The sequence below is a fragment of the Brachyhypopomus gauderio genome, chromosome 4, assembly GCF_052324685.1.
Source record: "Brachyhypopomus gauderio isolate BG-103 chromosome 4, BGAUD_0.2, whole genome shotgun sequence".
Lineage (NCBI taxonomy): Eukaryota > Metazoa > Chordata > Actinopteri > Gymnotiformes > Hypopomidae > Brachyhypopomus > Brachyhypopomus gauderio.
In genome coordinates, this window is record NC_135214.1 from 18,372,248 (window position 1) to 18,388,541 (window position 16,294).

Consider the following 16,294-nt stretch of genomic DNA (forward strand, 5'->3'; position numbering starts at 1 on the left):
TATAAAGTTTTAATGTATTTTACTTCAATCCATTGCTAATAATTCTTTGAAAGCTTTTTGCATTGTGTGCAAGTACCTCTGATGGACTGTAGGGTCTTTTTGTCATCCAAGTGTCCCAAGTAATCCAAGAAGATTCATTTAGACATCTGTCATGAACAAATACCATAACAGCCATTAGCAGTATTGTGCAGGGCAGAGCTGCTAAGTTTCACATGAATCTATTTATAATGAGCAGGTGCTAGAATGTGGTTGGACGAGAGGTAAGTTCAAAGCTTGGTTTGGTGTGTGCATGCATATGTGTATGTGGGTGTGTGTGTAAAGCTCAAGAGAGGGCTGTGAACTTACAATAATCTATACTGTCTTATTGTCTACAGTTATGATGTGAATTCTGTGTAAGCTCTCTTATATTATCCATTACCCATCAATGATAGTATATGACAGTGTTTGGTCTGTGAATTCAGCTCACTTTTTTATTTTCTAATGTATGCTGAACTCACCAGAAAAATACCCCCCAACACAAAAACACACCACACAAACTCAGTGTCTCACCTTTGCAGTTTAAATATAAAGCTATAAAACTTACTTGCATGTCAGTCTGTCAAAAAACTATGAGCTACATCTCACAGACCTGACTGTCAGATGTAACAAATTGTGTGTGTGTGTGTGTGTGCACGTGTAATATTATCAGGAACTTCCATAATTTATTTAGAACAGAGCGAGGTAAAGGCAAGTTGCCACTAGCCACTGAGACATCTGTAACCAGATCAAAAACGCTTTCATTTTTTATAAAAATGATTTCATCTAGGAGCTTTGAATGGACTTGCCTGCGTAACACAGAAGACAACAGTGATGGTTATACCACCCCTGTTCTTCATCTGCAAGTGATCAATCACTTCCTGTGCACTTCCTGGACAGAACATTAGAGCTAATCACACTCCCACGTTCAAACTGGACTTGAATGTTGCTCCATTCCCGAGATGGTAAGCACCGAAGAAACCATTAGCAAATCTGGGAAATAAATATTTCTGTATACACAGAAATATATGTAATTATGATGGAAACCTAAATATTACTCATTAATGTCTGGGAATACAACATCATTCTATGTAGATATTAGCTTAAATTGTATTCAGTATGTTGAAGTATTGTTGAAATTGGCATTTCAATCAAAAATGAACCAGTTAACAATTCTTTAGCATGTGGGAGATGGCTAATGTTGATTACTTGCAAATTCAGCTACAGTTAATCAAACATGCACAATGTTATCCTGATTTCATGTTGAAACATGCTGAGAAATGATGTTTTATCAAGATGGAGCAAAGCGGTTTCTGCCTGTAGGGCAGCGATTGTAAATATGAAAGACAAATGCTAAAGTGAACATATTCTGCAATGTGTTTTATTGCCTGTTGAAATAAGAATCTGTTCTAGCATGTCTCAGTAGCTGTCCAAGGACCAGTGCAAATATAGACACTAAATGAGCTTTTGTGTGTTTCTCTACTGTACAGCTCAAGTCACATGAATGAGAGGCTGAAATTTACTGCCATTCTGTTCATACTATGACCTGAAATCTGTGCATGCTTTCTTTAATGTAAATTCAGACTTAAACCACTAGAATCAAATAAAAATTTAATTAAAAATTAAAATTTGATGATTCATCACAAAGAAGATTCGGCCACATTTGATGGACCAAGCATATCTTTCCATTAAAAATCTCTAATGTCTGTGTGTTTCTCAGTAACCCTTAGCAACAGCCTTGCGGGGTCATTAAATTTAGATATACAGTATTTTCTTGCAGTCACACAGGGAACTCTCTGTCTAGAGTTAAATGGGAGTCTTATAGATTTCTGGAGACAGAGAGGAATGTGCAGTCTTATGTCTCAGTGCAAACAGAGACAGGACTGTGTGTTTGGAGCAGAGTTGCAAGCCACTGGCAATATTGTCTCAGACCTTGTGCTGCTATATAAAAAGTCCTTGGACACAATTTAATTTCTGTCAGTGCTAAGGCAGAACCAAGACAATGGATTTCTTTTGTAGCCTCAGCATCTGAGTGGCTTTGTACAGTGCAACCACATCACACCCTCTCTCTCTAATTCTTTACCTCATTCTCTCTGTCTCTGAAATTGAATCAGTAAGGCTTTGTTGCAGAACCTAACCCCAAACAGCAAAAGATTCGAATACATGTAGACTTAATCAAATAGTAATAATAATAAAAATAATCATTCTAATTATTATTTGAGTTTATTTGATTTATGGATAAATTCAAAGTAAATATACTGAATTGCGCACATTCTAAACCAAAACAATGCTGATGTATGCTACGTATAATATTATAATACTATATTAGTGTCACAGGTTACTGCTCTCTCTCTCTATATAATACATGGTATCAACTGTAAGTGTGAGGACTGTCATAGTTAGCTGTGTGCAGTAGTTTAGTGTACTGTGGCGAGTGTGTGGGGCTCGGAGGTGTGTGTGAGCAGCCTAGGCACTTCATCAATCACTTCTGACTCACTGTATCACAAATCGATCGTGCAATTTGTGTCCAAAACTGTATAATAACGGCCCACATCCCTCCCCTTAAGTCCAGGATTTACCAGAGAACCCAAAACACATGGCTAGCCTCACAAACATTTGATTTTTTTTTTATCACAGGATAAGTCTGGGGTCCTCAGTATATACTGCCACTGACGCTTGATGGAGAGCCAAATTTGAAATGGCAGCGTTTATTTCGTGTGTGTGTGTGTGTGTGTGTGTGTGTGTGTGTGTGTGTTGGGAGGGCGATTTGGGGGACAGACAGTAGAAGTGCTTTGGTTCCTGGGGATGGTATCAGTGTAGTCCTTCATCTGTGTGAGTGCCGGGCCACTAACAGAAGCCCTGCAGTGCATGTGACCCTCCCTATTGATCTGATTACAGCCTGATTAAGTAGAGTTTTACTCTGAGGTATTTCTCAGTCTACAATAAGGTCAGTCTCACTCTCTCTGTCTCTCTCTCTCTCTTTCCCTCCCCCTCTGTCTCAGCCATAAGGGATATTACAGGATGGAACAATGCCCGGTTTCCATAGCTCTTTGTGGGAGCGCTCGGCAGTTCAGGGCTTGTTCAGAGTGAGCACGAGGGAGCTTGTGCTGTAATATCCTGCTGCAAACAGGCGGAAAGACAACAGCTCCTCAGCCAAGCAGCAAAGGATGGTAATGGCCCCGGTGTTTCTGCCTGATGTTGTCAGACTGGATGACACCTCAGGAATCTCACGGTCTTCATAATGTCAACCCACATTAACTTCATACAAATTTAAACTTGCGTCTACTGTCACATAAAGACAATAATACCTTTATTGTGTATGAATTGTCTGCAGGAACAAATAACATGGTAAAATGTGGTTTAAGCTGTGGCATAAATAGTGCCCACACCATGACAACCTGATCCATTCCGTCAAAACGACAGTGGTCCAATCCTCACCACACACTCCATCTCAGTTTAATCTCCTATGGGTTTTCCGGTTTCTTCTCCTCAGTCTTTGTTAGTGGGCTTTAGGAGGTAAGCAGTACCCTGTGGTCAATCCGTTTCTGTCCATCTTTGGATCTCACATCACTCTTTTGCCTTTCTTTTCAGAATTAGTTAGTGCGCGTGTATGCGTGTGCATGTGCGTGTGAGTGTGTGTGTGTGTGTGTGCATACGCGCGTGTGTCCAGAGTGTTTGGATCAGTGAAGCGGCTGGAGGTGAGTGTTGTCCCTGCATTTGTCTTAATTAATCTTTAATGAAGCCCCCCCTCCTCCTCCCCTGGCAGTGAGTGTGGGTACATAAATGAAACATGAATCCCGCTAGTATTAGTCTCAGTGTGTTCATCTGGGAGGTGCAGCACATACATCCTCCACCTTGGTCTGTCACACTCCCTTACTGCACTTTTATTGCTTTTGCCACACACTCTCATTTAATATTTCATAATGCGCTTATTCTCATAGTAGTCCTAATCAAACGCATTAAACACAACATGCATATTACTGCAGTTGTATACATGCAAGAACCACAGAAGTGTTTGTATTTGAGGAATAGTGCGATAACAGCCTCAAACATTAAAAACGCTCCTGTCGTTGCAGACAGCAGTGGTGGGAATAAAGTTTGAGAGTTGCAGAGTGCCGTATTGGCCCTGTGAGCGGGTCACCTCTACGCTTTAACAGACCTAATAACGCGTGTTCTGCGCTCTTGCACGGGGAGCGGGAATCCCAACGCGTGAATGGCTGCCGGTGACCTTTGAAAACGCCGCTTGCTCAGTGTGGGAGCTCGGAGCTGCGACGGGAACCAGCCCACGGCGTTGCGTGAACAGCCGAGATGGCCAAACTCCTCGCACCGCTCCTCTCCTGTTCCCCAGAGCCTCTTCCCAGGTGTTTCTCTCTCTCTCTCTCTCTCTCTCTCTCTCTTTCTCTCTCTCTCTCTCTCTCTCTCTCTAGCTCACTCTATATTTCTCTCTCTGCAAGGACCTGAGCCAGTTCTGTCGTGCCTCTGTCACCGTGCCCGACTTGCTTCTTACCAGAGTCGCTGCAACACATGGCAAATCAATCACCGGCACAAGTGTAGGAGGACAAAATCTATCAGTCACCCACACTACAAGGCACAGGAGTAAATCTATTAGTAACGTCACTACAGCAGATCCAAATATATCAGTTGCTTTGATCTAGCACAAAGACCGATATCAATCATGATGAAATCGTAGTCTAACGCAGGCTTGGACCCCATGGAAACATTGCAACGGTAAGCTTACCACACAACTCCAACATCATAATATCATATCAGAAGCAAAGAGCCAAAACTAAACTCTTCAGAAGGCACCACTACAGGCCCCTCTTTGATCTCTATGTGCATACTACAGAGGAAACTGAAAACGTATCTACTAAAGGTTATAATAAAATCTCAGTGATAGATTATCTGCCCTAAGTAAAGGCTACCTGATGTAGCACAGATATTCTAATGGAGTGGGACAGCTCTAGCACGGCAGTACATCATGTCTAGCTGTTGGTGATTTATAATCCTTTCTGTAGAATGTGATCCTTCCTACGGTATGTGGTCAGAGTGTGTACTGTATCATACGATGGGCCAGGTTCACTCGTGGCCTTCTGGAGGGGAGGTGGGGGAGAGAGGCTTCCCGCTGGAGCAGGCCAGGGTCGGGCCAGGTCAGCCCTGAAGCCAGAGGCCCAGCGGTAGGTGAAGCCGGGGACACATCTCCGGCCCTCTCTGCACTTTGATAGTGGTGTCAGGAGCCGCTCCATTTGCTCGACCCGCGGGGCACACTGAGAGAGCCTGTGGGGACCGAGGGAATGAGGCAGAGAAAGACAGAAAGGAGAGAAGGAAGAAGACAGACAGACAGACAGTTAGACAGATGGAAGACAGGAGACTGAAATGCAGAGCTGAAGACCATGGCTTTTATATTCACCCTACATGCCAGGAAGGCCTCGGGAGAACAGATGAATCTACCCAGCTCATAACAGAGCACAGGGCTGAAAGAGAGGCTTCAAATACAAGCATAACAGAGAGATGTAATATGGCAAATGAGGTTATGGAACAGAAGCAAAAGTATGGCAGTAATTGTTCAGTTGTCTGGCTTTGTTTACACAGAGACAGAGCCCTCGAGCGGAGGAAAAGTATCCGCCATCTTACCTTATGTCTGTGTTTATCTAATTCTTTTAATTAGAATGTATTCCAGGACATTACAAGCTCTGAGGCACCTGGTTTGCCAAGTCTTGATTCAAACATTGTTACTGCACCCTGTACATACACACACACACACACACACACACACACACACACACACACACACACACACACACACACACACACACACACACCTACATGCATTCAAGCACACAAACACACACACATACATTGTGTGTGCGCTGTCTCAGAGTGCACACACAGGGGGAAATTATAATTAATCTGTTAATGACAGTTGGATCTGTCATTAGCTGGGGGAGTGTATAATAAATTGCGGTAATAAAAATTAAGATTGCATGCATCATTGAGGCCTTCCGAGGGTTTGTTTAATGTAGTTACAAAAATGCCAGCAGCTGATGTGGCCTTCACCAGTGCACCCAGAGAACTCTCCATTACACTTCTCACTTAACCCACCAGTGCTCACACTGGTCAGGGCTCCATCCCCCCACCCGCACCTCTCTCTCTCTCTCTCTCTCTCTCTCTCTCTCTCTCTCTCTCTCTCTCTATTTTCTTTTCCAACTTTGCTACTAAAAGCTGCACCATTGATTGAGCTGACATTCTGGAATCCTTATGGAACCAGCCACCACCGCACTCCGAAGCCAGACGCTGAACCAGACGCTGATTTGATTTCACCGGAGCAGACCGGCTTCTGGCTCCCGCACAACTCCCCACAGTTTCCTCCGCGACATCAGCGCCACCACCACCGTTCTGCTGTTCCAGCCCTGCCGTAACGTGGCCAGGCCAGGCCAGGTCCGGACGCGCTGGTTTTTGTCAGTCGCACTACAATAGAGACCTTGCATGTTGACGGAATGCCCTCGAACGGAGCCGTCTGCGAACTGAGCCGCAGGGGCCAAGCCGGGGTCAGCTGTTAGTGCAAGCAGCAGGCCTGGTGCACTGACTGATTGGACATCATCATCCTAAAGTGGTTCAACACAGACAAATGAGTGGGAGCCAGGCTGGGGTTAAGGAGCATAGGCCCCATTGTCTCCTGCTTTCCGCCTTCAGTTTGGACTTGAAAGATTAGCTGAGCGGCTGATCTGTGCAGTACAGTGGGAGAGTTCGGGAACTTCCTTTGCTTTGATGTAGTACAAAGCCTCTTCTGTGGGTTATGAGCCCTTCTAATACACACACACACTCACACACACACACACACACACACACACACACACACACACACACATATGCAGGACACAGGCTCCCACTCCAACTCCTGAGCCACACAGCGGGTGTAAATTAGCGTTACGTGTTAAAGCGAGTTATCATGCTGGCTTTTGCTAGCGCTCCCTGGAGGAGAGTGTGAGCGCAGAACATGGCCGCCTGACAACAGCGACATTTTGAGATTACAAGCAGATTAGCCGCTTGCACGCATTAGCATGCGAACGTGTGGTGGTGGCTGGGACGCCGGAGCTGTGGACAAGCAGAACAGGAGAGCAGCAGGAACCAGAAGCTGTCTGTGACTGACACCAGTCACATTTGCAGTTAGGAGCTAGCATAACTGCTCTGCACAGAAACCCACAGAAGCACACACACAATTAACAGCGTCAAACCAAACAGAGGTTTTTAAAAGGTGCAGGGTCATCAAGATTAGATGTCATCAGAGAATTCCAAGCCTTGGCTAAAGTCAGCACAAGGAACGAATGGTACATGCCTCATTACATGCTATAAATGCAAAAGTCATATCCATTCGGATCTTTCCGAGTGCAGCCAGTTTGGTCCCTTTTGCTCTTTATCTCGTTCCCCGAGATGACATTATGGACGCAGTGAGCTGCGGGTTCAGACCCTGGAGTTCAGGCCTAGCCCACAGGCAGGTCTATTGCGCTTGCGTCCTGACACCACTTAACCCTGGAGGTTTGTGCGGGTCATGCTGCCACAACATCGCCCTCTGTGTGACACCAGCCCATCCTGCCAGCCACACAAAGCCTGGCCTGTGGGCTTCTGGAGAGCCGGTTCTCCCGCTCACACACTGCGCTCAATTACCACCCGCTCATATTTACCCATAAGCTGTGAAGTCATTACTGGCCTGAGTGACCACAGTCTCAACCCCGGAGAGGTCAGTCACTGGACCAGACTCTGAGGGCACAGCGACGCTCAACTAGGACTGGGCAAGACAGCTCCCATCAATCGTCTGTCTGAAGGTTCTCAGCCAATCAAAATGGAGGAGCTTAACAGCAGGTGAGGGGTTAAGGTAGAGCTGTATGTGGTGAAGGGGCATTCCTCTGATAGTCCATTATTAAAAAAGAAACATAACATTAACTCATGTCCGAGCTAATACTGTGCTTTAACTATTTGTGTATTATAAAGAAAAATAAGAGGTGACCAAACTCCGTGAGCAAAATGAAAAATCTAGAAAAGACTTAGGCCACAACAAACCACCCCAGACCACCAGCAACACTAATTTATGTTTACTATAAATACACTGTGTATAAAAAGTGCAGTGTTGTGCTATAACTCTGTCTCTTTATATGTGTGTGGGGGCTTAAAGGGGCAATAAAGGATAAGAAAGAGCTACGTGAGTACAGTGGTGTGTAATGAACTCTCAGAGGACACACAAACAAAGGGGGGGGTTGACCCCCCCCCCCCCCCATCTTCTTCCTTCCCAGTTCAGTTTCCATGGTACCCACAACAATTATCCCCTGCTTCTCTGCCAGTTGTGTTCAAGTTTATTTTGCTTTTTTGCTCCCTCTATCCCTCTCTCTATCCCTCTTTATCCCTCCCTCTATCCCTCTATATCCCTCCCTCTATCCCTTCATCAGTCCCTCTCTATCCCTCACTCTATCCCTCTCTCTATCCTGCTCTCTCCCTTTCTTTCTCTCACTCTCTCTATCCCTCTCTCCCTCTCTCTTTCTCTCTCTATCCCTCTCTCTGGTGAGCTGTATTAATCATAGCGGGGAGTGTTATTTATCACCTGCTGGTACAGCGATGATCATTTTGGCACCACTGGGCAGGACAGGCTAACAGAGGAGAGGATTAAGTGTAACATCTTAACACAAACACAGACAAACACACATGCATGCATATGTAATGTTACACACACACACACACACACACACACACACACACACACACACACACACACACACACACACACACACACACACACACATTAGTATCTATGTAATATGGTTTTATGGGACAAATTTCACAGTCTGGTTTACACAAAAGAAACAAATAAGTAAAAAGATAGTTACTATGGGCCCTACATAATATGGGCCCAAACATGTTAATTCCTTTTTACTTTTACACATTAAGACAACATTTTTATTCTTCTTAATTAATTCTTGAGGGTAATCCTTTAAAATTCTATTTTCTACCTGTGCCTCAATTGATGTGGTCAAACTGTACGGTACAGTGCAAGTCCAGTGTGTGTGTTGTGCAGGTGTAGTGTGTGTGCAGTGTGTGTGTTGTGCAGGTGTAGTGTGTGTGCAGTGTGTGTATAATACGAGTGAGGTACGGGAGCAGTGTTGGTGCAGCACGTATTCAGTGTGGGTGGTGTGTGTGTGTGTGTGTGTGTGTGTGTGCAGTGTGCTGGTGCAGTACCAGTGCAGTGTGGGTAACATACTGGTGTGGTGCATACACTGCATGTGTCATGCAGCTGCAGCATGTGGTGCGGGGCAGACTCTGGAACAGATGAAGTGAGAAGCGTGCCTCCCCAACACGGTGCAGGTGACAACACCACTGCAGGGGGCTCATACATCATAAACACGGGCGGCTGGCAGTGCCAATCACGCGCTGCCACATCACACTCCGCCCCGTTCGGCGACGACCAGACGCCCGCCCGCCTCTGCCCAGATGGTTGTGCATCTTCTCAGGGAAAGAGCTGAGTCCACCATTTCCACCCCCATTCCTACTCCCTCTCATCCTCATCTGACCCCCCCACCCCACCCCGCGCTTCCTTCTCCTCCGTCTCTCTCCGTTACTCCTCTCCTCCCAGGTGGCTCCTCCTCGCCCCGCTCCGGTGCGGTAGCTGGAATAATGGGCGTGTGGGCAGGGCCCGCATGGTAATAGCGCAGGAGAAAATGACTGGAGTTATTTGGTGGGTGGTTGACATGCGGGGCAGGGACCCTGCAATAACCATCAGACCACTGCCACTGTGTATGATGAGGGCCGCCATAGTCACTTTACGTCTCGCTGCGAGAGCGAGAGAGGGAGAGAGAGAGAGAGAGAGAGAGAGAGAGAGAGAGAGAGAGAGATGAAGAGTGAAAGCAACTATGTGTTCCCCCCCTTCCCCCTCCACCACACACACACACAGTCCATATCTGGGGCTGCCTGCCTATTTCTACACACCATAAAGGGCCCTCTAATACCAATCCAGCATCGTGGTGTTAGCCCACACTAAAAAGACACATCAGCGAAATCAATGGAATGGTGAAGACTTACACTCATAAAAGCTTCGAATGGGACGGCGCCAACGTGAGTTTGAACATAAGTAATAGCGCAATGCACCTCTAACTGCTCATTAAGCACATCGCTGCACATTAGAGCAGTCTTCAAACGGCCATCGTGGGTGCTGTAACTCCGCTTAATCTGGGGAAACAAAACAAATCAGAGAGCTTGTTAGCAGCCTGCCAAGAACACATGTGCTACTGGACATGCTGGTTGCATGTAGCATTTCTTCACCATAAGGAAACAAAGATAAATGTTGCATGTTTCAGATCACGGTCCAGTGGTACCCTGAGTGCCATAAAGATACAGTGCATTGCAATGATCTTCACAAGGCTCATTTTAGACCTGATATGTGGAAATGAATCCAGGAATGTACAGTAAGCCTATACATTTGATGCACTCTATAAACTCCAGTACCTATGCGGTATATGAGCGGTGGAAAATGTGTCTCTGCTGGAGATTATGGGTTCTGTTCAGTGTCTGGCTCCTAGCTGAGTCTGACATGTAATTGCTGAAACTCGTATGACAGTGAGCTTTAGGAGCATGTCCCTGTCAGTCAGGAACACACACGCGCACAGGCGCACACACACACACACACACACCCACACACACACACACACACACACACACACACACACACACACACACACACACACACGCGAAATCAACAGCATCGCCTCTGGCACCACATTAACAACCCACTCAAGCTGTCAACACGAAAATATACAGTCCACACAATCATTCAAACTTGCACAAAGCATTATTCATATCCTAAACTCTCATATTTCATTCAGTTTAATACTAGAGCAACACGTAAAAAATTCAAGCGACACAAAACAGTGCTACTGAAATGCTTGCGAACAAACTGTAGCAGCTGCGCTTCAGTTTCATGCTTGGCTACAATTTCCAAATCAGTAATTTGATTAATTATGCTGCATTTCATAACCCTTCAGGTGTTGCTTTCCGTTTGATCTCATTTTCCAGTTCAAAACAATTTCAGTGACACATGAGCCCATTTCGTGATAAGTGGCAAAAGTGCGATATGCAATCACGGCCAACACAGTTAGGAGACGTTCTGTAGAGATATCTCTAAAAACACAGTTTACATACCTCCGTGATAGAAGAATGAATCATATATGTGGTGAAGCAAGGCTGATACGCGCTACACCTAAATGACCTGCGTGTTTAGTTCTGTTTACCTTCGCGAAAGGCCCGGTGCTGCCGTACCGAGGGTGAAGCTCATTTCATCTGGTCAGCAGCCCGTGTAATGATACAGTGATACCGTTCTAATTGGACGGTTTTATAATATGAGGTACTGCAGGTAAAACATAGCTGGATATGGCGAAGCACTGCAGGAATGCAGTCGCTCATAAATATTCATGAGAGCCCAGGCTCGTGCCAAGCGGTTGCAGATCTGTGCAGGTCAGAGGAACAGGTATGATCCTCACAGAGCATGCAGCAAACAGACAGGTCGATTACATTAGCATTTCGTTAAAATGCAAATCAGGCGATATGGAGCAATAAAACGGTCACCAGGCAGTAATGAGATAAGAGGTGACGACAGTCCACGATGGTACTGAGACGGCTCATGGAAAATTGTTGTTTTACGTTTATCCTTACTTAACGTTTTCAACACTATCCACTCAGATAAGTGAGGTTAACTCAGACGAATTAGAAATAGATTTTCAATCAGTTATTTGTTTATACAAAAGCATACAAATAAGATTCAACTGTGTACGAGCAGAATGGACGTGAGTGACGTGGATGTCTGCGCGTACTCGTCCTAAGTCTCATATTCATACCGCTTGATACGGTTATAAGACCACCGCCTGAGACGCATTAGATGTAATGTGTGGATAGTCTTTTCCCGGAAACACAAAGTCGTCCGTACAAAGTCGTGGCTGCTACGTGGGAAATGTGTCCAAGGGCAGACGAGTGAGCCTCTAAACCAGCGCACAGCACGCGCACAAGCGCGCGGAACCGAGCTGCGCACCGCGCATGGCTCAGATAAACCCACATTATCAATGACAACAGAGGCAGTGTGTCCAGATACTGTGAGATACTGTCATGCAACCGGGCAGGAGGCAACGCACATAGACGGAATATTCCTGCCCCGAGCCACTCCGTAAAGCTGAGAAACCACCGAGAGAGAGAGGGAGGAGCTCGCCATTTCAGACCTTTATCCATCCCATAATGCCCTAGTTCTAGGAATCTCTTTCACACCCCACTGTTCTTTTTAAATCACTTGCAAATTAATCACATCATCTCATCATTTACATACCCAGCTTTCAGCTCTTTATTATAGTGCTCTCTCTCTCTCTCTCTCTCTCTCTCTCTCTCTCTCTCTCTCTCTCTCTCTCTCTCTCTCTCTCTCTCTCTCTCTCTCTCTCTCACACACACACACACACACACACACACACACAACCTTATGTCCTCCGGCATGACTGGACTAACGTGTGTGAAACGTTAGGTTAAGAAACCCCCTCACACACACACACACAACCTTATGTCCTCCGCCATGACTGGACTAACGTGTGTGAAACGGTAGGTTAAGAAACCCCCTCAGAGCGGAGGTAGCGAAGCGCGGTATGTCGGTGCCGTGCCAGGGCAGTTCCTGCGAGCGCTATAATTAATGTATGCCCCCCAACCAACACACACGCCTCGCCACAGCCGAGAAACACGCTCCCCTGTAACTGCCCGAGCCCCTGTGCCGTTACACACTTTCATTTTTACGGCACACACAGTCCATCTCCCACGGGCTTCCGCTACATTTCACGAATTAGTATGAATTAAAAATAATCATCGTACGCAATCGAAAGCTACGAAGGAATGTTCGCGTGTGTGTGGTGGGGGGTGGCCACATTTTTTTGCTTATTCGTTGATTACGCGCTCTCTTCTGATGCCCTCAGACTCATCCCTCAGACTGTCAGGAGCCGGAGGAGCAGAAACAAACTTTACCGGCCGCTCTTAAGATTGATCACCCCCCATTTATTTAGACAAACATCGCTGTATGAATCAAGGTAATTCTTTAGATGTGCCCTGCGAAGGTGCTTCAGACTTTCCCCATGAATCAGCAGGCAAAGCGATGCACAACGGCCTGTGGGCTGCAGAATGACATAAATCATGTAATTATTGTGACAGTGTGGCGCTTAGCCTCTTCCGTGTTACCGCTTGATGAGAGAGATAAAACCTCTTTTCATTTGTGCACTTTCCTCAGTGTGTTTATACAGGGAGATTCTTCATGCACACACACACACACAAACACACACACAGAGGGGCCTACCCTTACATGTGCTGGCCTCTATGAATCAGACCAGACCCCAACAGACTACTTATTTGTAGCCTCTGAGTTTAGTCACCATGTTCACCGCACATAATAAAAAAAACTTGTGATTCATCATATTGTCAATCTGCAAACTGCAGCTACTCCTGAAACATTTTGATATCAATTAACAAACGACTCATTGTGCAGCCCTAATGTGTGTGTGTGTGTGTGTGTGTGTGTGTGTGCGTGTGTGTGTGTGTGTGTGAGTGTGTGCGTGTGTGTGTGTGTGTGAGTGTGAGTGTGTGTGTGTGTATGTGTGTGTGTGTGTGTGTGTGTGTGTGTGTGTGTGTGTGTGTGTGTGTGTGTGTGTGTGTGTGTGTGTGTGTGTGTGTGTGTGTGTACATCAGTTCTCAGCTTCTGGCATGTGATTGAGTACATGTGTGTGAACAGTAGTACCTCTCAGTGCTGGACTAAACGTCTCAGTCTGTGTGTGGGGGCGGGCGATGCATCACTCGGTGGGTAGCGTCAGGTTCGCAGGGCTCCAGCGACGCCCTTGAAAAGCAGCCAGTGTGGAGGTGCAGAAGGCCACACGGGGCAGCACGTCACACAGTACCGCCATACACCAGCCACCGAATGGGCCCGCGGCCTCCCGGGCCTCCGGGCCTCCGTACAATACCACAGTGTTAACGCCAGTGAGAAGAGCAGCGAAGGCAGACGAGAGGAGTGAGGGAGGGATAGAACGTGAAAGACAGGAAGAGGGAAAAGGGAAGACGGAGGGAGACAGGAAGAGAAAGGGTGAGAGAGAGAGGAGACAGGAAGGGAGCGGGGCAGTCGGGTGGCGAGCATGCTGCAGGAGGCGGGAGGAGGCGAGGAGGTGATGGAGACGGCGCTCAGGAGGAGGTGATGGAGACAGCGCTCGGGAGGAGGTGATGGAGACAGCGCTCGGGAGGAGGTGATGGAGACGGCGCTCGGGAGGAGGTGATGGAGACGGCGCTCGGGAGGAGGTGATGGAGACAGCGCTCGGGAGGAGGTGACCCTGCAGCTCATCACCACCAAGGTGCAGAAAAGAGAGAGAAACATTCTAATGAAGATGGATCATGGTGATGTCTTTACTTTTCGTTCTGTTAACAGCCAGCATATGGTTATATTACCATCAGAGCTCACCTCTCCCCTCCCCCTCCACCCGCAACACAGGCCCTGTCTACACACACACACACACACACACTCCACATTTTGCATGGCTTGTTTGTCTGCCTGTGTAATATATGCTGGAGAAAATGTGCCAGTGTGGTAGTTCTGCCCTAACAGCCTTCCCCCGCGGGACACAAACACCGCCTTACCCAGTTCCACACAGCCAATACTTGTGTGTGTGTGTGTGTGTGTGCATGTATGTGTGTTTTGTGCCGAACTGAGGGTCTCCAGTGAGACGGTGTCCTCTATCGGGCCGAATGTCACTCTGCACGCCTGCTGTAGCTCCTCGTCCCACTGGACCGCGTTGCGCTCGCGGGGGGGGGGGGGGGGGGGGGGGGGGGGGGCTGACAACACACCTTCTTTTCCTCTTCTGTTTTCCCCTCTTAAACTGTTCCTCGTCCTCCATCACCCCCAGCCCCACCCCTCCACTAGACTCCGCCCACCCCCTTCTTGGTCACGGTGACACTATGCTCTACACCACTCTGCAGTATAATAGAGATGCTGACAGCATGCAAGCCAATGTAGTCCTTGGATTTATTCTGTGCATAGGAGAATATATCATACCTCCTTCTGCTGCTGTGATCACTTTGGCCTGCAGAACACACTGAGTGCCACCCAGAACTATATACTGAACTTATCAAAACCACACTTAATGTTCCAATCATTTGGTAGATAAAAAAAAACAATTCCGCATGAGTTGTACGTTTGAACGCTGCATTTGTATTTACTCCAACCCGTTCTCAGTGTTCAACGGGACTGTTTTTAAGACAGCAAAGATTTGAGCTGCTCATACTGTCCTGTGAGAGAAGGAGATGATGTTTGTGAATGCATCTCATCTCACAGGAAGTGTGATGGCTGCTCTGCACCAGCTGTCGCTGTGGTTACTCGGTGCCATCAGCCTTCACCCCTCGCACCGAAGGTCCCATCTTTGGCTAAAAATAGCTGCTACCTTAGCTAGGTCAGGTATTAACCTGGGGCCAGTTCTGCATAGAAAACTGCATTCAGAACGGAGTTACTTCTCAACCTGGACACAGCCGTTATATATGACTGAACAGAGTTTGGGTTTATGCGGGCTGTAGTCCGTAGCGGTAAGTTGCAGTAGTGCCAGATGTGCTCTCACTGGCTGTGAGGGAGTCTGGGTGCTTCACAGGCTGATCTGGGGTCAGGAGCGGAGCGGAGAGATAGAGGGTGACTGCGTGACCTGGTGATATGTGAGGTTCAGCAGAGCGACTGCTGCCCCAGGCTGACACATTTACCCTCTGTGCACCTCTACACACACACACAGACCTGACTGAACTCTAGATAGCATAAACAGCACTGTTTACTACTCTGAGCAGGGTTAGAGAACTCAACACAGCCATTCTAGACAGGCTGTGAAACAGTATATCAATGTAACCTATAACCTGGACATCCCAACGGGTTGGTCTGAGTGTCAGGATTTGCAGGAGTTTCCAGTGATGCTTCTAGTGACATGAAGTTAATGGATGCCTAGGGTTAGGGTTAGGGTTAGTCTGAGCACACAACTCAATACATGCAGTCTTCTCTACAGGAATCTGAAACCGCTTGTTCAAGATACCTGCTTAATGAATTTATAACAATAGCAAGAGAGAGAGAGAGACAGAGAGAGAGAGAGGGTGAGATAATATATTACATGGATGAGGTCTGTAATCTCTGTCACCTTCATCTTCTTCATTAGTTATTCTAATGTCTCTACTCCTCATTACCGCTAGCTCTCTTGAGCAAAGAGCACAGAGA

General features: G+C 46.8%; 1 long non-coding RNA gene across 3 annotated transcripts; it reads right to left on the minus strand.

Annotated features, from left to right (window-relative positions):
- Window positions 1-888: 888 nt before the first annotated feature.
- Window positions 889-14,298, minus strand: LOC143511623 (uncharacterized). Of its 3 annotated transcripts, none has more exons than XR_013130196.1 (3): window positions 13,805-14,298; window positions 10,078-10,224; window positions 889-5,289 (listed from the first exon to the last, which is right to left on the minus strand). It is a non-coding gene; the product is annotated as an uncharacterized LOC143511623 (long non-coding RNA). The 3 variants fall into 3 exon arrangements; XR_013130197.1 differs by lacking the exon at window positions 13,805-14,298 and adding an exon at window positions 11,283-11,416; XR_013130198.1 differs by lacking the exon at window positions 889-5,289 and adding an exon at window positions 9,623-9,828.
- Window positions 14,299-16,294: the final 1,996 nt, after the last annotated feature.